Source organism: Marmota marmota, unplaced genomic scaffold, assembly GCF_001458135.2.
Source record: "Marmota marmota marmota unplaced genomic scaffold, marMar, whole genome shotgun sequence".
Taxonomy (NCBI): Eukaryota; Metazoa; Chordata; class Mammalia; order Rodentia; family Sciuridae; genus Marmota; species Marmota marmota.
In genome coordinates, this window is record NW_026000249.1 from 28,440,551 (window position 1) to 28,463,004 (window position 22,454).

The following is a 22,454-nucleotide window of genomic DNA, read 5'->3' on the forward strand; positions in this document are numbered from 1 at the left end:
TTTTGTAGTGATGGGGATTGAACCCAGGGCCTTGAGCATGTGGGGCAAGCACTCTACCAAATGAGCCATATCCCCAGCCCTCTTTTTTATTTTTTATTTTGGTACCAGGGACTGAACTCAGGGGCACTCAACCACTGAGCCACATCCCCAGCCCTATTTTATATTTTATTTAGAGACAAGGTCTCACTGAGTTGCTTAGGGCCTCAGTAAATTGCTGAGGCTGGCTTTGAACTCGTGATTCTCCTGCCTCAGCCTCCTGAGCTGCTTGGATTACAGGTGTGCACCACTGCGCCCAGCCTGGCTTCCTATGTCACCAAGTGATCTCTCCCGCTTGTGTGTCATTCCATTGTCCTGCCCTCTGCCATGTAATGCCACAGCCAGGGCTCTCTCACCAGATCTGGTGCCATACTGTTTGGATTTTCAAGTGCCTGAACTGTGAGCTGAATAAACCTCTTTTCTTAACAAATAACCCAGACTCAGATATTTCATTATAATAACAGAAAATAGACTCATACATTTAGGATTAATAGTATATGTATTTGTGACGTATGTAATAAAAGAATAAAATTACACATGGAAATCATAATATGGTACCAAATTTGTAGTTGTCTCCCGGACAGGGAGAATGAGAGTGAGAATTCGTACATATTGGTCTAACTCTATCTGAAATGTCACGTCATTGGCTGCGTGTTCATTATATTGTTCTGTATACTTTTTATATATCTGGAATATCTCATGATGATTTTTTTGTTTGTTTATTTTGCTTTGTTTTAATACCAGGGATTGAACCCAGGGGTAATTTACCACTGAACTAAATCCCCTGTGCTTTTCATTATTTCCTTTTGAAACAGGGTCTTGCTAAGTAGCACAGGTTGGCCTCAAACTTACCATCCTCTCTCCTCAATCTCCCCAGTAGCTGGAATTATAGGCACACACCACTGCACCCGGCCCTTGATGACTTTTGATTTTTTGTACTGAGGACTTAACCCAGGGGTACTTTACAAATGAGCTACATCCCCAAACCTTTTTTTGTTTTTATTTGGAGATAGGGTTTCACTAACTTGCTTAGGGCTTCTTTAAGTTCCTAGGATTAGCCTCCAATTTGTAATCCTCTTGCTTCAGCCTCCTGAGCCCTCAGGATGGCAAGCATGTGCCCCTGCACCCGGCCCCACGATGATTTTTTGAAAGTAGAAAGAAAAATTAGCTTTCAGGGGCTGAGGTTGTAGCTCAGTGGTAGAGTGCTTGCCCAGCATGTGCGAGGCCCTGGGTTTGATCCTCAGCACCACATCAAAATAAATAAATAAAATAAAGATTTTGACAACTACAACTGAAAAATAAATATATATTTTTTTAAAGCTAGTTTTCAGCAGCCTCGAGTATAACATGAAACTGCCAATTTTTTTATTGACTGGGACAGTCCCTCCATTATGACCGCCCAAGGTGCCAATGTCACATGGACAAAATCACCCCTGTGTCCAGGGACTTTCCTCCTGATTTTAGCCTAGACTATAGACACCCCTCCTCTCCCCGTGGCTGGGCCACCCTGTTCCTTTTCCCTTCCTCTTTTGTCACTCCTGGGAAGCCCCTGCCTCTGCCCACAGACTCCTGGATGCCTTCCAACTCCTTTTCCTGGCCTGTGTACTTCGATGACCCCTGCTCTAGGCACACCCAGCAAACACACTTCTGATGGCGAAAGAGAGGGGGGAGGAGGGAGGGCAAGCTGAGTTTCTGCTCTCCCAAGGTGAAATGGGGCAGTGGACTTCACCAGGAAATAACACTCCTTAGTAACCTTGTTTTTGTTTTTATTTTATTTTGTTTTTGCACCAGGGATTGAATCCAGGGTCACTTAACCACTGAGCCCCATCCCCAGCCCTTTTCATATTTTATTTAGAGACAGGGTCTCAATGAGTTGCTTAGGGCCTCACTTTTGCTGAGGCTGGCTTTGAACTCGTGATCCTCCTGCCTCAGCCTCCTGAGCTGCTGGAATTAAAGGCATGTGCCACCAGGCTTGGCTTATAACCTTGTCACTTGACCATCATTCATACCAGAGCCTCACTTTCTATGGGTGACATGGGCTCTGGCGGCCTGCTTGGGAATCAAAGTCATTCACATGGAATTGAAGAAAATCTGTTCTGAATTCTAAGACAGATTTTTCCAACCAAGTTTTGGAATGGCCCCAATTTTTCAGTTTGTCGCTTCTCCATAAAGTCCTGGTGGGTGGGGGTGAGCTAAGTTTTCCTTGGCCAAAAAGGCATGAATTCAAGGAACCCAGCTTTGTTGATGGGTGAAATAAAACAGGGTACTTCAGGGCAACCCCAGAAAGAATTTCCCGAGAAATGAAAATGACATCATGGCTCATCTGCCTGAGCTGCTCAGTGTCCACGTGTCTACTGAAAAAGCTTCTATTTTTTTTCTTCTTGGCAGCCACACATTTTAAATATGAACAATATAATAACTAACTCCAGAGAGAAGAGCTGATCGTTCACCACACAATGTGATTTCTAATTGCTTGAATAATACTGCACAATGAAATAATTTTCTACCCAGTAAAAATGATTTCTCTTTGCTTGAGTGATAATATCCTGTTGAAATATAATGCCGTTCCAGACAGTGAGTACATAATGTCTGGAGTCTTTTTTTTTCTTCTTCTTTTTTTCTATATATAACCTTTAAATGCTAAGCATTAGGAACAAGGCAAGACCAAGTGATAAAACAAGTTCCCAGATGAAGAACAGGATTCTTGGAGTCTATGTTGGAATCTCTAATGACCCACTGTCCTTGGTTACAATGGTGAGTCAATAAGCTTATAATGCATAGATGGTCTTGGCTCTGTTCTTTTAGAGATCAGCCGTGTGATAAGAATGGAAATGGATTTTTCCATAAAGCTGGTGTGCTCTGGAGCATCTGTATTTGGACAGGCGCACACACACCATGTTGTTAATTTTAATGCAGCAATTTAATCCTCATTACTTGCATCGCTGGACCCATAAAGACAGATTTTTCTTTAGGAAATGAAATTGCAAGACATTTGTTGGCCTACCGTGCCAGTAGGCGTGGAGAGTGTCAGTGCCCTCTAGGACTAGGGCAGAAAAAGAAGGTGTGCCTCCTGTTCCTGAGACGTTGAGAACATAGGGAATAAGGGTTTCAGGCCAGAGAAGAGCCATTCAGCAGAAAGGCAAGTAGCCAGCATGGTGGCTCATGCCTGTAATCCCAGTGGCTGTGGAGGCTGAGGCAGGAGGATCACGAGTTCAAAGTCAGCCTCAGCAAGTTGGCGAGGCCCTAAGCAACTCAGTAAGACCCTGTTACTAAATAAAATATAAAGAAGGGTTGGGGATGTAACTCAGTGGTTAAGTGCCCCTGGGTTCAATCCCTAGAAGGAAGGAAGGAAGGGAAAAGAAAAGAAAAACAAGAGTGAGGCCCAGAAAGGGAAATTGACCTTCCCAAGGTCACACAGCTAAGGAAGGGAATTGGTCAGGTAAAAACCAGATGCTTAGAACCTAGCCTCCTGCCTCTCACTGTACTGAGACAGCCAACACTGCACTAGAGTGCTTCTGTAGGTGGGATCGCGATCCTGACTTCTATGGGATTCACGGGAGGCTGGGTCCCTTTGGCTGCAGCTCCTACCATATAGACCACACACTGGCTCCCTAACTGCCACTCCCTTTTGGCCCCTCTTGGGCTAAGGTGAGAGGATGGCAGTGGAGTATGGAATCCATACGCCTTCAAGAACTCTTGGGAAAGACTTAAGCTGCTTCAGCTTTTACAAATAACATCGCCATGACCCTTACCATCCCACCCCTAGCTATGTCCACAAGTGTGTTAGAATGTCCAAAACATTTATAGCAGTCCCAAATCAGAAGCTACCTGCCTTATTCTTCTGCTGTTGCTAAAATAAAATGCCACAGACTGGATAGTTTATAAAGAAAAGAAATTTATTTCTCACAGTTCTGGAGGCCAAGAAGTCCAGTATCAAAGGGGCTGGCATCTGGTGAGGGTATTCATGCTGCATCATTCCATGGTAGAAGGCAGAATGGTAAAAGAGTGCAAGAACACAAGAGGGGCCTGGTGCTGTGGCTTAGAACAGTATACATTGCTAGGTGTGGTGGGGAACACCTGTAATCCCAGAAGTTTGGGAGGCTGAGGCAGAAAGATTGCAAGTTTGAGGCCAGCCTCAGCATCTTAGCAAGGCCATGGGCAACTCAGTGAGACCCTGTCTCTAAATAAAATACAAAATAGAGATAGGGATGTGGCTCAGTGGTCGAGTGCCCCGTGTTCAATCCCTGCTACCAAAATAAAAAAAGAAATAAAAAGAAATAAAAAAGAAAAAAGAAAGAAAGAGATAAAGAAAAACCAATCTGTGCTATTAGAAGCCAGGTTAATGGCTACCCTTAGGGGTAGCAGACTAAAACGGAGTACAGGGGCCTTGGGATGCTGATAATTAATGTTCTGACTTCAGGAGGATGTTCAATTTACAAAAGAATCACTTTAATATGTTTCTTCCATTTCCAAACCAAAGAAGACTCCAGCCTGACACTGACACCCCCCCCTGCTCTTCCTGTGTAACCCAACCTCTTTAAAGGACCCTCTTAATGCACTTTTTCAGGAAACATGAGGTTAGAAGGCAACCCCATCCCCCACCCCTCAGTAGCCTTCTCGAAAAATCTTCACAAACCCTCCTTCCTGCTCCCTTCTCTCGATGCCTTTATAATCAAAATTGTTGAGGGAATTTGAGAATTTTAGAGCATGTCTTTGGTGAGTCTGCCTCTGCGGATCTGTCCACACTCATTTTGGAATGTGATATCTCTTGCGTTGGTATAGGACAGCAATAGGAAGGTCCCAATTTACTATCTTATTGTGTAGGCAAACAATAAATCCATCCATCATAATGACTTAGGACATTCACATAGACTTGGATCTTCTAAAGAGAATTCAAATCTATTACCTTCCTTCATTTCCGCAGCCATCCTCCGGGTAGCCCTTGTTATTCTCAGGTTACCAGTGAGAGTATTAAGTCTTGTAAAGGGAGGCTTCCTGCCCCGCCTGAGGTCACACGGGTACCATCTGAGGACACTGGGATCCCAGGTGTCCTGACTCCAGATTTATTCTCCTCCACCCCCATCTGGGGCAGGCCAAGGCAGGGAGAGCCACAGCCCAGGGGGAGATGCTGGGCCTCAGCCTGCTGTTCTGACAGGTGAGCCTTGAAACAGCCGGGCCTGGTTTGAAGCCACCTCTGTTCCTTCCCAAGGGCCTCATTTGGAGTTTGGTTATTTTGCCTCTCTGGACCTTGAATGATCATATCTGCTTCTTGTGATTCTTGGGAAAAAAATTCAATAAAATCGCCAAGTGCACTGCCTCACTCCAGGCTTTAAAAAGATATTGGTTTCTCTCCCTCCCCTTGAAATCCTGTGGCCCCAGCAAGGTGGCTCACACCTGTACCCAGGAACTCAGGAGGCTAAGGTAGGAGGATCGCAAGTTCCAGGACTGCCTAGGCAACTTAGCGAGACTCTGTCTCAAAATTAAAAATAAAGAGATGCAGGTGTGGCTCAGAGGGAGGGTGCTTGTATAGCATGCAGGAGGCCCTGGGTTCCATCCCAAGCACACTAGGAAAAAAAAAAAAGAAAGAAAAAAGAAGCCATCAGGCCTAAGGAAGAATAGGCAGAGAGGGATGATAAGCATAATAAAAGAGGGAGGGTTTGCCACAGTGGTGCACACCTGTAATCCCAGAGGCTGAGGCAGGAGGATCATGAGTTCGAAGCCCGCCTCAGCAAAAGTGAGGCCCTAAGCAACTCAGTGAGACCCTGTCTCTAAATAAAATACAAAATAGGGCTGGGGATGTGGCTCAGTGGTTGAGTGCCCCTGAGTTCAATTCCCAATGCCAAAAAAAAAGGGGGGGGCGGTGGAAATAAGACAGGAAATAGTTTCTCCCTTGCTTTACTATCCTGCTCAATGCTATTTTTTTTTTATTTGATGCCTGCAGCTGCTGAAGCCATCTTTTGATCATAAGGCACAAATGTGAAGACTAAACCAATAAAACTAAAGATAAAGAAACAATTAAGAGGAAAGAAAAAACCAAACAAACAAACACCGGAGTCCTTAATAATGTCATACTAATGAATCGATCAATTCTGGAACCACCAAACTCCAGATACATTACATAAATTAATAAATGCCATGATTTTTAAGCCAATTTTAATGAAGTATTTTCTACTTGCAGCCAAAAGTTAATATTTTGGCTAACCAAAATAGCAAATATTTTAGTACCATATTGATACATATATATATATATATTTTTTTTTTGGTAGTGCTAGGGATGGAACCCAGGGCCTGGTGCATGGTAGGCAAGCTTTCTACCGTGGAGCTACATCCCCAGCCTCTTTATAAAATTATTAAGATGATACCCATTTATTAACTGATGAAGTCAGATACCAATCAGAAAAGAGAACAATAGGTTTTAGTGCAGGAAAAGACAAAGAAGGTCCTAGAAATAGAGGGAAAAGGTAACCAAAAAAGAATAGGAAGATGGAAGGAATTCTCTTTACCGTATTAGAACTAAAGCTAAAAGAAAGCCATAGTACCCCAAATAGCAATGTACTCCTGTAATCCCAGTGACTAGGGAGGCTGAGGCAGGAGGATCACATTCTTGAGGCCAGCCTTAGCAATTTAGTGAGGCTCTAAGCAGTTTCGTGAGACTCTGGCTCAAACTAAAAAGGATGGGGGATGTGGCTCGGTGGTTGAGCACCCTTGGGTTAAATTCCTGGTACCACACACAGAAAGAAAGGAAGAAATAAGGAATAAAGAAGAAAGAGGGAGGGAAGGAGGGAAGGAAGGAAGGAAGGGGAGGAGGGAAAGAAAAGAAGAAAAAAGAAAGCCCTAAGTTTGCCATGGCAGGTGTATGTGATCTGCTTTCCCTCATGGACCTTAAACTTTTTCAATGTGCAGCTTCCAACTGGGGGTGGGGGGACCCAAGCATTAATGAACCATCAACCATGTTTCTTACACTTCTGTTTAATGGGAAATGATTTTTTAAACTGGGATTTTTTTTTTTCTTTTACGAGGTTTAGATTTCTTGGATGATCGCTCTGTCCCAGACATTGTGCTCGGGCTCTATAAATATCATTTATTCCCATCTTTATGGCAACTGCAGCACATGAAATATCCATTTCACCCCCTTCCTTGATCCCTTTTCATGCTGGGGCTAGAGGGCAGCCTTCTTCCCTCCTCCTGGGCACAAGGGCGGGGGCAGGGTGGCAGGGCGGCAGGGCTGGGGTGGGGACTGGGGGTGTCGGTCACAGCACACCAATAATCCTCTCCACTCATCCTTCTTCCTAACATGGCCCTGGACATTTTCAGGATGACAATGTTCTTAGGTAAAGCCACCACCTTTCCAGACCCCTTTGTTTGGGGATGCCCCTGACAGAGTCATGGCCAATGAGAAAGAAGCAAAGTTGCTGTTTGGATCACTCTGGAAATTTTTTTTCAAGGGTCCAACTCAGCTACTTTGTCTCTTTGCCCATTTTCTTGAGCCGTTCCTCTGCTGCACCTTCTGGAATATGGATGTGGGGCCCAGAGTGAAGCAGCCCACATAAGAAGGGTAAATAGAAAAGTTAAGCATGGCCTCACCAAGATCTGCGAGGATACAGGGTGCCCAGGGCAGCGTGGGGAGATCTGCTCACCCTGGGCTGCTTTCCCAGGCACTTCTTAATTGTGGGAGGAAAATGACCCTCTGTGGTTAAGTTTCTCATCTATACAGGTGAATACATATGGCTCAGCTAATTGATATGGTCATATGCTGAAGTTTATCTTTTTAAAAATTATGAAATCTAGCCAGGCGTGGTGGTGCACACCTGTAATCCCAGCAGCTCAGGAGGCTGAGGCAGGAGGATCCCGAATTTAAAGCCAGTCTCAGCAATTAAGAGAGGTGCTAAGCAACTCAGTGAGACCCTGTCTCTAAATAAAATATAAAAAAGGGCTGGGGATGTGGCTCAGTGGTTGATTCAATACCTGGATTCAATCCCCGGTATCAAAAAAAAAAAAAAAGTTAAATTTATCATGCACAGAGTGATCGAAACTCATATATACTTGAGAAATGCAATCAAAGAAATTCCGCCATCCATCTCCTCTTGAATCCTGCCCCCAGAAGAGACCACCATCCTGACTTGCTGGGGCAATATGTTTCCAAGTTTGTTTTCATTCTTTTAAAAATGACAGTTTCTTATTCTTTTTTGTTGTTAAGTAATGGTTCCTTCCAACAAATTTCATTACAGTTGACAATAAACTGGATTAAAACCCTACAGGGGCAAAGAGATAGGAAGAGGAGAGAACAAGAAATCTTTAGAAGCTAGAAAGCAGATGGAAAAATACTTAGTGACCCAGCAGACCACAAGAGGCTGAATCTTGTTTTCAAAGGGGGTCAGGGAGACCAAGAAGCCAGCTAATTTTTGTTGGAAAATTCTAGAAAAGTCTGAGACTTGGAGGCAACTAAATATGTTAATGCAGGATGTAGATGGGGTTAGGAAACAAGAAAGCAGGGTAATTACTTGGGATATGGTCACAAATAACACCAATTATTTGAGACCGAAGGAATTTGGAGGAAGCGGGTACTAGGGATTGAGCCAGGGGCGCTTCAACACTGAGCCACATCCCCAGCTTTTTTTTTATTTTTTTATTTAGAGATAGGGTCTTGCTAAGTTGCTTAAGACCTTGGTAAGTTGTTGAGGCTGGCCTCGAACTTGTGATCCTCTTGCCTCAGCCTCCAGAGCCACTGGGATTACAGGTGTGTACCACCATGCCTGGTGAGACTGAAGGAGTTTAATGTAAAGAATTAAATTGGTGCAACAGAGGCCACACCATTTATTTGAGATCAAAGGAATTTACTACAAAGAATAAAATGAGTGAGACAAAGGCCATATCCATTATTTGAACAGAAGGAATTTCATATAAAGAATTGTTAAGGGGCTGGGGTTGTGGCTCAGTGGTAGAGTGCTCGCCTAGCTCATGTGAGGCCCTGGGTTCAATCCTCAGCACCACATAAAAATAAATAAATAAATAAAGGTATTGGGTCCAACTACAGCTAAAAAATAAATATTAAAAAAAAAAAGAATTGTTAAGCAGGCATGAGTTGTTAACTGGGTAACTGAAAGGGTAAAAAGAGAATTCTTAAGGAATCATGGAGGGAGTAATTCCCAGAGCTGGGTGGGGAACAAAGGAAAAAGTTGGAATTATTAAAACCTGGAAGCTTGAAGTAGGGGTGCTCCTCTGTACGGGCCGGAGTCTCTGGGGTGGCAAGTGATGAGGTTGGTTGTATAAATGTCGGAAAAACTGCAAAACCACCTTCCAACCAGGCGCGGTGGTGCACGCCTGTAATCCCCGCGCTCAGGAGGCTGAGGCAGGAGGATCTCGAGTTCAAAGCCAGCCTCAGCAACTTGGCGAGGTCCAAAGCAACTCAGTGAGACCCTGTCTCTAAATAAAATATTTAAAAAAGGGCTGAGGATGAGGCTCAGTGGTCGAGTGTCCCTGAGTTCAATCCCCAGCATCCCCGTCCCCCCACAATAAATGGAAAAAAAAAAATCTTTCCACTGATGCTACAGCTGGATGGAGAGGCCCTTCCGGATGCTGACCGCAGGAACAGGAGGCCAACAGGAAGTGCCTCCTCCCTCCTTCTTTGCCCAGTCTTCCAGTTTCCCTCTATTGCCCTCTATGGGTAGAGGCCAACAAGGAACAGCTAAGCCAAGTCTGTGCTTTGCAGGGTCCCTGCCTCAGTGTCACAAAGCATGGAAAGGTGAGGTGAGAGCCGAGACACCAGAACATAGTCACCGACAGTGTTGGCATTAGAAGCCAGTTGAAAAACAGATCCCCAAACTCAGCAAGGCAAGTGCTGCCCCCTACTCGAGCCAAATGCTCAGCTGTGTTCTCTGGAGGGCAGGGGCTCTCTGGACTGGGCAGAGGGGACATTAAGCACAGTAGAGGGGGGGATCCTGTACTTAAAATAGGGCACAAGCAAAGGCTAACTGACCATCAGGACCTCAGCCCTCATCTCCCAAATGACCTCCACTGAAAGTCGGACATCCAGTCTCTAGACGTCTTTCCAGAAGGAGCTTTCTAGAATGGCTCTTGTCTGAGAACCTTGCATCTGCAAGAAAATGATCTAAATATTCTGATTTCAGTATAATGGTATAACTAGATTGTGTGAGATCTATTATCAATTACTCCCATTGAGCTCTCTTCCAATCACGTTTTTAGATTATAATCTGTTTTTTTTTTGGAGGGGGGGTACTGGGGATTGAACTCAGAAGCACTCAACCACTGAGCCCCAACCCCAGCCCTGTTTTGTGTTTTATTTAGAGACAGGGTCTCACTGAGTCGCTTAGGGCTTCGCTTTTGCTGAGGCTGGCTTTGAATTCACAATCCTCCTGCCTCAGCCTCCCCAGCCAATGTGCCCAGCTAGATTATAATCTTAAACATGAACAGATATTTTAGGGCTACCAGATATCTTAGGAGACTCTCTAAAGTGCAGGACAGAGGCCAAACTGTTCAGAATAAAAGAAACTATCCTACAGAGTTCATCTCTGATGCTTAATATTTTCTGAGAAATAAAACAAGATATTGCAAGCAAATAAAAAGAAAACACTTAAAGAATAGGACTGCGGGTATAGCTTAGTTGGTAAAGTGCCTGCCTTGCATGCCAAAGTCCCTGGGTTCAATCCCCAGCACCACAAGAAAAATAAATAAATAAATAAGGACCCTTAGAAATTAAAACTAGGATAGCAGAAATGAAAAACCCAATGGGAAGATTGGAAACTAAAGTTGAGTCTATTGCCTACGATAGGGAGCAAAAAGAGAGAGGTGGAAAACAGGAAATTAAAGCTAATAAAATCTGGTTGAGAACACATCACAAATGAAAGGTAAGAACCATCCAAATTCAAGAACATTCCTCAGACTTGAAAGATACCTATTTCCAGATTGAAAGCACTGATCAAGTGGATCACAGAACGGCTGACCTGAAAACAACTACGAATATGCAAATGATCACAAAATTTGGAAACCCAAAGAACAAGGAAAAGATCCTATGAGCCAGATGCAGTGGTGCACACCTGTAATCCCAGCAGCTCAGGAGGCTGAGGCAGGAGGATTACAAGTTTGAGGCCAGCCTCAGCAATTGAGCGAGACCCTGTCTCTAAATAAAGTATAAAAAGGGCTGGGGATGTGGCTCAGTGGTTGAGTGCCCCGGGGTTCAATCCCCAGTACCAAAAACCAAAACAAAAAGTAAATAAAGAGATTCTATGAGTTGCATAAAGAAAATTAGTTACACGGGCTGGGGCCAATCTCAGGAACCTTTGTTGGGAGACCCCAGCCTACTCCCCAAGTATTTGGACAATAATTATATACAAGTTTAATAACTAGCTAGCATTTATGAGGCACCAAAGACTTTACACACATCATCTCATTTTATTTTATGACCATCCAATAAATCAGATTATTCTCTCTCTGTTTTTTTTTTTTTTTCTTTGTGGTGCTAGGGATGGAACCCAGGCCTTGTGCATGTGGGGCAAGCACTCTACCAGCTAGCTACATCCCCAGCCCTCCTCTCTCAGTTTTACAGATGAAGAATTTGGAGTAGGAGGGGGTATATGCCTTGACGAAGAAGTTCCCATAGCTAATAAGAGCTAATAACGGCAGCCAAGATATATCTAATGCTTGCCATGGACTAGAGTCCGTGCTGTAACTGGCGCTGTGGGAGCCTGCCCAGTAGCCATCTCACCCTGTACCTGATGGCAGAATTCCACTTTCGTTTACATATCCATTCCTCAAGAAAAGAGAGCTTAATTCCAGCTTGACGGTCCAAGCCAATCAGCGTGTTTCTATTCCCCATTTTCAGTGTTTGGGTCAAACAGGCTGGCAACTCAGCTCTCACCAAAAATATGGGAAGGGAAAGGTTTTCTTAGTCAAAAAAAAAAAAAATTGCAAAGCCGGTAGCAGGGGCACACACCTGCAATCCCAGCAGCTCAGGAGGCTGAGATAGGAGGATCACAAGTTCAAAGCCAGTCTCATCAACTTAGCAAGGCCCTAAGAAACTCAGCAAGAATTAAATAAAATATGGAATATGTATTTGAATGTATTGAAAAGAGAATTAGAGCCAGGTGTGGTGGCACATACTTGTGATCCCAGTGGCTCAGGAGGCTGAGGCAGGAGGATCACAAGTTTGAGGCCAGTTTCAGCAAAGTAGCAAGGCTCTAAGCAACTTAGAGTGTGTCTTAAAATACAAAATAACAAAGGCTGGCTCAGTGGCTCAGTGGTTAAGCGCCGTGAAGTTCTATCCCCAGTCCAAAAAAAAAAAAAAAAAAGAAGAAGAAGAAACAAAGGAGAATTAGGACTGATGGTGTCACTTAGTCATAGAGCGCTTGCCTAGCACGTGTGAGGCACTGGGTTTGATCCTCAGCACCACATAAAAGTAAATCAACAAATAAAATCAAGTTAAAGAAAGAAAGAAAGAAAAAGTTGAGATGGCCAGAAAAGATAACTAGGGGTCACTATATAGTTTAGCCATGGATTACATTTATGTAATCATAATAATGTAAAGGTCGAATGTTGATTTAGTTAAAATTATGATGCAATATGCTGGAGGCTTGGTGTATTGTGAGCAAGGAGGGGAGATGGGTGAAAGAACCAAAATCTTCCTTTTGCATATTGAGCCACCAATAGATAATGCCCACGCTGTGCAGAGCAGGTTATCACCGCAAGCATGTCATTTTGTGATATGAAGGAAAATACCACAAGGATCAGCTAAAGAAGAAGCAAATCGGTGGCCTTGGGTAGCAGAGAGCAAGAGATGGGCTACAGAGGACTGTTCTTTTTCATGCTATTTATTTATTTATTTATTTATTATTTTTTGTACCAGGGATTGAATTCAGGGGCACTTGACCACTGAGCCCCATCCCCAGACTTATTCAGTATTTTATTCAGAGACAGGGTCTCACTGAGTTGCTTAGGGCCTCACTGTTGCTGAGGCTGGCTTTGAACTCGCGATCCTCCTGCCTCAGCCTCCGGAGACACTGGCATTACAAGCGTGCACCACTATGCCCAGCTGTTCTTTTTCATTCTTGACCTTGTGGAACTGTTGGACTCTACAGGAGTGTGAATCATTGGGGTAGAAACAAAATTTGAATTTAAAACACAAGAAACCAAAAACGAAAAAAAAAAAAAGTCTTGCAGAAAAAGATCCAATTATTAACTCCAAGGAAAATCAGCGTTACTCAAGAAAGAAAAGAATGCTAAATGTCCTCAGCTGTGAATACGAGTTACATAATGTGCTGCCTGTGTTTGCCTTGCCTTCCAGATCCATCCAGCCTGCCCCGCCTGCTCTGTGATGGGAGGCCACCAACTATGGATTCCACCAATAGGCTCCTTTGCCTCTGGCTTCCAGGTGGGTGTACCCCAGGGGAGCCCCGGCAGGAGATCAGAGGGAAGACATGGGTTATAGGCACTTAGTTCCCTGGCTCTGTTCCTGGCGTGGGCATCTAAGGCTGGCCTCATGCCTTAACCGATGATTACAACTGCTATCTGGCAGCTCTCTGTCCCCAGGTCCTTTGAGGCCTACGAGTGATAATGGAGTCCCCATAGTTTTCCCAGCCATATCTCTAGTGGTTCCCTGTATGCTACCCACACTTATATAAATAGTCCTTTATTCAATTCTTCTCAAATTACCCAATTTGAGCGTGCCATCTGTTCTTCACTAGGACCCTGACTGATACACAGAATGATGATCATATAAACAATGAATGTTGTTAACCAAGCTCTCATATTATCTCAGGAGCTGAGGAAGGGAAATATATCTGTATTTGCAGCAGGTGTACAGAGAGAGTTAAATTCTCATTTTCCCCGAGAAATAAATAGACGATATCTAATAACAAAGAAAAACATTAAGAAAAAGCATTACAGAAAGGTGGACGGAAATCTCAGAAGAAACAGCAAAAAGAATTGAGGATACCAAGATCTTTCTTAATTGCTCCTTGGATAGCTGAGGAATACCTTCGCAAACTATTTCTTTTTAGACTGTGATTCTAGACTTGTTAGTGGGTTTGGAAATCAGTTCAAGGGGTATCAGTCAATTCTCTGTGTATGTGTTGGGGTTATTGGAGAGTGAACCCGGAGGTGCTCTACCACTGAGAAACATCCCCAGCCCCCCTTTTTAAAAATTTTACTTTGACCACCATGCGTGAAGGTTCACACCTGTAATCCCAGCAGCTCGGGAGGCTGAGGCAGGAGGATCATAGGCTCAAAGCCAATTTAGCAAGGCTCTAAGCGATTTAGCAAGACCCTGTCTCAAAATAAAAAAATAAAAAAGGTGGGGGTGATGTAGCTCAGTAGTGAAGCGCCTCTGGGTTCAATCCCTGGTCCAAAAAATAATTTTACTTTGAGATAGGATCTCCCTAAATTGCTGAGGCTGGCTTCCAACTTGAGATCCTCCTGCCTCAGCCTCCCTAATTGCTGGGATCACAGGCATGCACCACTGGACCTGGCAGTCAAATCTTTAATTAATCAGAACAGAATAGAAATTAAAAACAGGCATCCCCAATAAGGAGAAGAAATGTGGTTTTGTTAAGCTTCTGTTCAGTTTTATATTTGTTCCTGTGGATGTAATGTGAAATGTGTTTCTTATTGTGGATTACTCTCAAAAGAGCTTGAAAGTCACGATTCTAAAAGAATGGTGGCTGAACACAGGACCGAGAACAAAACAGTCTACTCAAATGAGGTTAAAGGGTTATGTTATTCTCTGAGGATGCAGTTAAATTTCAAATGACTGACAGGAATAATAATTCTCCGCACTGATGCGAGGGCCAGCCAGGTTAATAGTTCCACACGCAGTTCTTATTATAACCACCCTGTGCATTATGATGTTCTTGGCTCAGCAGCTAATAATAAAATAAATCCAGAGCATCTCTGTTGAAATGATAAATTGCTTTAGCATGAAAGCCCTACATACAAAGAAATATAATTGTTCAGGATGAGGCTAGCAGACATTACAATAAGACTAGCAAGCAAGAACAGAAATCACATTCAACACAGAGGGAAATGGGAGGGAAAACCCGACCCATTTGCAATTCACTGCTACTTAAACCACCAGCTAGGTGACTCAGGGTGCAAGTGAACAGAATTCCTAGAATCTAAAAAACAAAAACAAAAGCATCGCCTAGGAATCGACCTCAGCTCTCTTTGCATTAAGAGAGCTGGAAAATAAGGTTTCAGACTCACGAAATCTATTGGAAAGTGGATTTTGTGATCAAACTAGGAAGTAGTGAGTTGAGATGCAATTTTTACAGTACCGTATTTATTGTACATAGTCGTAACTCAAATTGTGACATTCAATGTATATTTATTGTATCATTTACGTGATTGTATGAAATAATTGAGAGAAAATGAGGAACTACAGTTTCTTTTCCAACTTGTGTAAAGTCAATAAGAGGAGGCACCCTAAGACCAATAATTCCCATGCACCAGAATGTCCAATCGTTTGACTTCTTCCAATCTCTGAAATCTAATGGCAAATGTAAAGTTTATTTTTGGTTTTTGTGGGTTTGTTTTGGTAATAGGAATTGGATCCAGGGGCACTCAACCACTGAGCCACATCCCCAGCCCTATTTTGTATTTTATTTAGAGACAGGGTCTCACCGAGTTGCTTAGAGCCTCACTAAATTGTGGAGGCTGACTTTGAACTCGCGATCCTCCTGCCTCAGCCTCCCAAGCCAGTTGTCAATGGATCATCAATAGAAAGTCAGTGCTTATGCCAGTATTTGATCTGGCAGTGCATTCTGGTCTGTGTGACAGTGGGAAAGTAAAAGAGAGCCGGGTGCGGTGGCACACGCCTGTAATCCCAGCTAATGAACTGGAAGTGATGCAATGAAGGCCCCCTCTCCACCGCCCTGCTCTCATGCCAATGAAGATTCCTGCAGTTCACCTCTGAGCCAGGCATCATGGAGAGCCAAAGGAAGGAGGGGATGGGGTTCTACTGTGGTCTTCAATCCCATTAGGTATTCAGGAAGCAGCTGCAGCACGATATCCACCTGAGAACATCTAATAAACAGATAAGTTATATGGGTTAAAAATAAGTTTAGCCAAAGGGATCGGTATCCCTGATACCATTCTATGTTGTGCAGAAGTTAGCCACCATTTTCTGCAATGCACTTGGCTGGCAAGTGACCCTAAGGGCCAATATGTACTTTTATTTGTATATTTTTGGTACCAGGGATTGAACCCAGCAGAGCTTAACCACTGAGCCATATCCCCAACCAATTTTTTTAAATTTATTATTTTGAGACAGGGTCTCACTACATTGCTTAGGGCCTTGCTAAATTGTTGAGGCTGGCCTCCAACTTTCGATCCTCCTGCCTCAGCCTCCAGATCCACTGGGATTACAGGCATGCACTACCATGCCTGGCCCCAAATGCACTTTTGAGCCCACTGCTGAAACCCACTAACCTTACGAGCCTCTTGGCTCTGGTTCTAAAACTCCCCAATGCCTATGAATTGGCACTTGACCCCTGATAAGCTCCAGAAGGCTGGCCTCCAAGAAGTAGGATCAGGATAACCACGTCCCATTGACTGCCCACCAAGGCTGGCTTCTGCCTGAAACCATCATGCAGTGAGACAGTCATGCAGAACCACACAGCAAGTATGTCAGGCAGGTTTTTGGTTACAAGGCCCATTCTGCCTGATTATATCAAAAGGAGCATCCTAAGAGAGTAGGGGAGCTCACAAAATCTATGTGAAGATGAGGGAATCAGGCTTGTAAGCCTGGATTACGCTATCAGACTGCTCTGATGAGACCTCACTTCTGGGATATGATGGATGTATTAATCAGCTTGATTGTAGAGATCATGTCACAATGATACATATACCAAAACATCACATTGCACACCCTGAGTAAATATAATTTTTGCTTGTTAATTATATCTCAATAAAACAGGAAGGAGAAACAGAATTCATAAAATTAATATAAAAGATGCTTTAAGAACATTTCAGTACCCAGTTTTCACTTTTTTTTTTTTTTTTTTTTGTACTGAGGATTGAACTCAGGGGTAGTTAACCACTAAGCCACAACCCCAGCTTCCCTCCCCCATTTTTTTAAATTTTATTTTGAGACAGGTTCTCACTAAGTTGCTGAGGCTGGCTTTGAACTCATGATCCTCCTGCCTCAGCCTCCCAAGGTGCTGAGATTACAGGTGAGCACCACCATGCCCAGCCAGTTTTCCCTTTTTAATCATGGATACCACATGGCTTTCTTGGGTTTCTGTTAGTAAGATGAAGAATCCTGCTATGAATGACTTTTTTCTGTTTTTTTTTTGCTTTAATGCAAACATAGGACTAAATTAAGAATGCTCATTTTTTTGCTCATTTTCCATTGTAATACATGGTTTTAGTTCAAAAAAGAAAGAAAGAATCCTTAAAAAGTACAGATACAAACCTCGATTTGGCCTCTCATATTTGGCAGTTTCTTTAGACAACTGCTTTCTTCTGGCTCAGCAGTGCTTAACTGCAAACTAGCATCAAGAGCTTCTATCAGGATGCTGGGTTTGAATCCTGCTTGGCCAAGCTATTTCTTTGACCTGGGCAAGTTCTTTAGCTCTCTGTGCTTCTGTTTTCTCATCTAAAATGGAAATAATAATGATACTTATTTCATAGAGTTGCTATAAGGCTAAAATGAGATAATGTGTGTAAAGACTGTCTGGAGGACAATAGGCACTTATATTTGTCAGTTTTCATTGCTGTAATGAAATACCCGAGGCAGGCAACTTACGAAGAAAAACAGGTTTATTTCGCTCACAGTTTGGGAGGTTCAAGAGCATGTACTGGCATTGGCTCAGCTCTGGTGAGGGCCCAATTGGCTGCATCACATCATGGAGGATAGCACTGGCAGGAGTGCATTTAGCTGCCAGTGATTATATGGCCAAACAGGAGGACAGAGGCCGGGTGGGGTCAGGCTCAAACTTGTAAAACAATCCTTTCACAAGAATTGACCATGGTCCCATGAGAACTCTCTTGTCCCTTTTGAAGGCACACCCCTGATTGACATAGAAATTTCCACTAGGCCCCACCTCTTAAAGACTCCATTAGCTCCACATTGCCACAGTGGGTATCAAGCTCCCAACATATGAAACTTTGAGAGGGACAAAGAGCATTCAAAACATAGTAGCCCTATTGTTGCTTTTGTAATCATTGTTATTATACTTTCCGTGATATTTTTTATCTAATCCTTTTTATGCAAATATGTTATGTGAGAGCCAGGGCATCTTAAAGGGAGCTTTCATATTTAAATATGAAATGAATTTATTGGTGACTAGTTTCAAAGGCAGAAATCTAAATGCTAAAGTTTGTTGCATTGAGAGAAAGGAAAATAAAAGCCCAAAGTTATAGCATCAAGGAGACCTCAAGGGCTGGGGATGTAGCTCAATGGTAGAGCGCTTGCCTAGCATGCACAATGATACTCAATCTCACACACACACACACGTGCACACACACACACACGCACACACACACATGCACACACACACACAAAGAAGGCCTTAAATTAAGTGATATTGCTGGCATTTGTATGTCATAACAATGATTCAAATACTAAGGCAAGAATGATTCTTCATATAAAAGGCTTTTACAGACCTCAAGATGTAGAATCTATCTTCCAGGCTTAAAATAGCTTCTTTCATAATTTTTAAAACATATGCGCTTTCATGCGAGACAGCAGGGGGCAGCTTTATTGGCACCATTTATCCGTTGAGCTGTAAGTCATGGCAGGTATCTTGGATTGCACATTTCCCCTTATCAGGGGGAGTCGACAGGCAAATAGACCAGTCATGTTTCTGTTTATATTCTCAAGAGCACTTATTTGTTTAATAAAGCTCACTGGTAATTGCCAACCAGGTTTCCTTATACAAAATACAAGACTTAATGAAATTTTATCATAATTGTGAGTCACAAAAGCCCTTTTAAGCAAATTAATGGCCACTGATGGAAATAAACAAGGAGCGCCAATGAAATTTCAATTAGTCATTTCACTAAGAGTCCTTCCATCTTAACACTCAGAACTTTATTCTGCCCTGTTGTCACCGTTTTTATAATTCAATACAAGGTCTTTTATTTGACATTAGTTTTGTTGATCGGTGACATATTGTGACCCAAGTTTAAAACTGCAACATAGCACAAGTTTCATCAAATTTTGATTAGCATACTCCACATGACACAGAAAATATATTGCTACAATCTCAACTCTCCAGCGCTTAGAAAAGTAGCTTAGTAAATTGAGAGGGTATATGTGGAGAGGCTACTTAAAATATATTTATGTCTTCATTATGTTCTCTTAAAATATGATATATAAAATCTAATTTTTTTTTTTGGTACCAGGGATTGAACCCAGGGGTACTCAACCACTGAGCCACATCCCCAGCCTACCTCCCTCCCGCCTTGTCCCCATAAGGGGAATTGAAGAGTTGCTTAGGGCCTCACTAATTTGCTGATGCTGGCTTTGAACTTGCGATCCTCCTGCCTCAGCCTCCTGAGTTGCTGGGATTATAGGCGTGTGCCACTGCACCCAATTTAAAATCTAATTTTCTAGTGAGCGCAGGTTTGCAAATGGAAAGAGATAGGATCCTTTTAAAATCCAGCCAAGTGAGGACTATACGCCTGTAGACCCAGCTATCGGCAAGGCAAGGCTGAGGCAGGAGGATCACTTGAGCCTAGGAGTTTGAGGTCAGCCCCAAACAGAGAGAGATCCCCATATCCAAATAAATAAATAAATGAAATCGTTAACAGATATGTTAAGGTTTAGTACAGGGAATTCAGAAAAGCAAAGTTGAGCTTTTTAAAGCTAATATTTTTTGGTAGACATTTGGAAGGATTTTTCTCTAAGATAAAAGGGGAAAAAAGACTTTGATGCCTGGTAAAGGTAAGAAATCTGAGTGGTGAGTTTTGCCTCTGTTCAAAAATAAACTGCGATTCAAATGCACATTTTTGTCAAACCTGGAGAGCTGGTAATTAATAACCACGGCATCTCGGTGATTCTTTTCTCATTTACACTTAGATATTTATATTCTTTTCATTGTTCTTGGATTTTCTGTGGTCTTAGTTTGGATTCCTTCAGAAGCTGAAGGTGAGACAAGGGTTGAAGCGCAAGTAGTTTGTTTGGGAGGTGGAAATAAGTGTCCATAGGGGGCTGAGGCTGGGGCTGGGGCTCAGTGGTAGAGTGCTTACCTAGCATGTGTGAGGCACTGAGTTCGATTCTCAGCACCACATAGAAATAAATAAAATAAAGGTCCATTGACAATTAAAAAAATATATATTTAAAAACAAAGTGTCAATAGGGAAGTCAGGAAGTAAATCCTAGAAGGGAAGCCACTATAAGTGGGTTATCCAGCAAGATACAACTGCGGACCCAGGCTGCCTAATCTCACTGGGGAACTCTGGGAGGGAGGTGGTGCAGAAGGGAGCCCCTGAGTCATCTCACAGTCGGGGAGAGGGAGCTGGGGCATGGATAGCTAGGGAGCCAGGCAGCTGGGGTATTGATTTGCTAAATAGCCAAGGTCTTTGGCTGGGGGCTTGCTCCTGTCCTCTGGGGCTGTCCAATCCTCAGCTCTTCCAGCCTGCCGTGCCCTGGGCCAAGTCCTCAAGCAGATACTAGCAGTTGGTGCACTGAAGTGGTAGAACACCTGCTTCGGGTCACCCCAGAGGATTTCTGTAAGAAAGTAATCACTGCGTATAAAGAGTTTAGAATAATGCCTGGAACAGAGTAAGGACTCTGTTCTTAGTTCAGTTGTTCTGATAACATTTGCTTTCCTTTTTTTTTTTTTTTTAGTATCAGGGATTGAATTCAGTGGTGCTTAATCATTGAGCCTCTGAGCCACACCACCAGCCCTTTTTCTTTTTTTATTTTGAGACAGGGTCCCACTGAGTTGCTTGGGGCCTGGCTAAACTACTGAGGCTGGCCTTGAATTTGTGATCCTCCTGCCTCAGCCTCCAGAGCCACTGGGATTACAGGTCTACACTGCCACACACCCGGCGTTCCATCTTAATTAATTAATGTAGTATATATAAACCATCCTTTCTTATTGTTCAAGGACTTGTCTTTCTCTGCCTGCACCTTAGATACTGGTGTTTCTCTTTACTTCTTACAGTACAACCTCTTGCAGGGCCGTGTCTTATTATCTCATCCAATGGCGTCTTTGTTCTGGAATCTTCATATCCGGATCAGACCACCGCTCTGTTCTGGATGCCACTGCCTGCCGGGGAGCATGGCTGCGGGTCACACAGCTCTTCCAACTCACCCTGCCCTCCCAGAACTCCTGCTAAAGGAACCCTCTTCCACTTCCATTGGTGATTCTGTAACCAAGGTTCACTTGATGCTTTGACTATATCCCCTGTAGCTATGAAACGTACATTTTTTTTTCTTTTCTCCAACCTTCTTCTCCTGATCTTCTGCTCCCTGCTCTTTTCCCTAACTTTTCCCCTAATCTTCTCTGATCTTCTTTTCCCTAAACTTCTCCCTGATCTTTTCCCTGATGTCTCCTTCCTGATCTCATTTTCTCCTCCCTAATCTCATTTTCTCTGAATCACCTCTAGAATCACAGCCTTTGGGACTTGATGTGTTTCTCCTTTGCTAGCAAAGCAATAAACCCTCTTTTTTTTTTTTTCTCAAAACTGTGTCCTCTTTATTGGATTGGCAACAGGGACAGGGACAGAGCTTGCAGCAACAGTTCCACTGGCAAAGACAACTCCTTCTGCATCTCAGACCAGGGCCGACCTCCAGCCAAGCCCATGAGGCAACTCAGCCCCTCTCCATCCCCAGTATGACAGGACAAGAACTGTTCTAGGGTCAGGCCCCCCAGGATCAGGGAGGGGTCTGGGTTCTGGAGTGAGGAGGATTGGGAAGCTGGGCACCTCACAGGGAAGCTCTGTCAGGAAATGTCCAGGTAAATTTGGGGAAGGTGGGGGATGGTGGCCTCTAATTGTGCTTACAGGAACCCTTCTGTTGCAATCCCTCCTTGAAGGGAAGGTGGCCCCAAGTGTCCCAGGCCACCTTGGAGAGATAATGGAAGATTATCACAGATTGTCTCAGGAAAGATTGTGAACAAGGCCAGAAAAAAAAAGACAACAGCAACAATGAGAAACTCTTAAAAAATTCACACCTGGGGCTGGTTGTGGCTCAGGGGTGGGGAGCCCTTGTCCAGCAGGGGTGTGGCACTGGGCTCAATTCTCAGCACCACGTGAAAAATAAACAAATAAAAAATAAAGGTTAAATTCTTAAATACACCCACATTTTCTCCATCCTTAGGACTCTGAATGGACTTTGGGGGGAGGGACTCTTAAACCCTCAAAAATGTGCTCCTCTGGTGCTGAATCAAGCATCGCTGGTCCATTGAGGCCAGCCTCCATTTTCTTTTTCTATTCTTTATGTGCTTTCAGAGAACAAT

General features: G+C 43.4%; 1 long non-coding RNA gene across 1 annotated transcript in view; it reads left to right on the forward strand.

Annotated features, from left to right (window-relative positions):
- The window catches only part of LOC125614112, a 48,588-nt gene extending 26,937 nt beyond the window's left edge, over positions 1-21,651 (forward strand). The window contains exons 2-3 of the long non-coding RNA XR_007344754.1: positions 13,334-13,420; positions 21,159-21,651. This is a non-coding gene — a long non-coding RNA (uncharacterized LOC125614112). The remainder of the gene's footprint in view (positions 1-13,333; positions 13,421-21,158) is intronic.
- The last annotated feature ends 803 nt before the right edge of the window (positions 21,652-22,454 follow it).